The following is a 1,725-nucleotide window of genomic DNA, read 5'->3' as shown; positions in this document are numbered from 1 at the left end:
AAAAATTAAAATCCTTCCAGATGTATTTATGTTACTACATGTACTAGTTAGGAAAATTTAAAAACTTAAATTTGGACATGTTTTGCAAAAAGTGCAGGGAAAATGTAAAATGGCTATAACTTTTGCATACGATGTCAGAAAAAAACGTATAATATATCAAAATGTTCAGCACGAAAATCCACATCCGATTTTGACAGCCTACGACCTGTTTGCAAATTTTCTAGAATCCTCAAATTCTAAAAGGAAAAAAAAGTTATGCTCAAATTTCAGTTTTTTTTGAATTTTTGTTAAATCTGGTCAAACTATGGTCAAACTACTTATTTAAGAAGTATTAGTGTTACTAAATAATTATTCAAGAATATTAGTGTTGCTAAATAATTATTTCAGTTTTTTTGAATTTTGGTCAAATCTGGTCAAACTGTAGTCAAACTGTGTTCAAACAATGGTCAAACTACTTATTCAAGAAATATTAGTGTTACTAAATAATTATTTCAGTTTTTGGAATTTTGGTCAAATCTGGTCAAACTGTGGTCAAACTATGGTCAAACTGTGGTCAAACTACTTATTCAAGAAATATTAGTGTTACTAAATAATTATTGTTTTTTAGAACAATAGTTTCAAACTCAAACAGTGAAATGTGTGACTTCATGCTCAAGCTAAGTTCCTGATGGTTAATAGGATTGACATCTTACAATTGTCAAGAAAACAACAAGTGCAGACTTCGAAACGAGGGAGAATAGAACCTGGAAGTTAAGCGTGCTCAGGCTGGAGTAGTGAGAGGATGGGTGACTGTCCAGAAAGTTAGATGATTTGGAATGATGAGGGGTGATTAGAGATTAGAGGTTAAATTGAGCAGTGATGAGGGGTGTGATTACAGATTAGAGGTTAAAATAATTCAGAAATTTGAAAATAAAATAAAAAATCATTTTTTTAAAAGCATACAATTTTCTTTAGTGCCGGTTGGTGTTACCAACCGGAACTAAAGGTGGACCTCAAGGCAGCGACCACATGTAGGGCCTTTAGTCCCGGTTCATGTAAGAACCGGGACTAAAGGGGAAGGCTTTAGTAACGACCCTTTAGTCCCGGTTCCAGAACCGGGACTAAAGGCCCTTATGAACCGGGACTAAAGGTCCTTTTTCTGCTAGTGTCAATAAATTTACAAAATATATGGTTTTATGAAATATTCATTGCTCCATTATGTGCCAATGGCCATTACTGGGCAGCAGGTCTTCTAGCACTTTTGCCTTCGAGTTTGTATGTCTGGTGAACTACACTGATGTTGCTTGGGAACATCTGATTCGACCGAGCATCGCTGGGTATTCTTGCATCATCACCATACTTTTGGTGGAGATCCTTCCCACCTTAATCCTCAAGTTTTTGTACTATTTCTTGTGCGGTTTCTCTGCTACCATCATGTCCAATTTGTCCAGCATTTTACAAACATATTTTTTTTAGAAAAGATTTTACAAACTTATAGCTCTGCCCAATTAAGGATCTCCATGTAAAACCTACTCCCTCCGTACCGAAATATATGTCGTTGGAGTAGTTAAACTGCAGGAAATCCAGCAACATATATTTCGGTACCGAGGGAGTATTAATGGAAGGAAATTGTGCTTCTTTAAAATCACAGCAAGGTTAATAGTGTCACATGGATTTGTTTTTGCAAGTGCAGGTATCCATTCTTCAACCGTTGTAATTTATGCTGAAAATATTGAATGCTCTAGA

Source organism: Triticum dicoccoides, chromosome 6B (assembly GCF_002162155.2).
Source record: "Triticum dicoccoides isolate Atlit2015 ecotype Zavitan chromosome 6B, WEW_v2.0, whole genome shotgun sequence".
Lineage (NCBI taxonomy): Eukaryota > Viridiplantae > Streptophyta > Magnoliopsida > Poales > Poaceae > Triticum > Triticum dicoccoides.
This window is presented reverse-complemented; position numbering follows the sequence as displayed.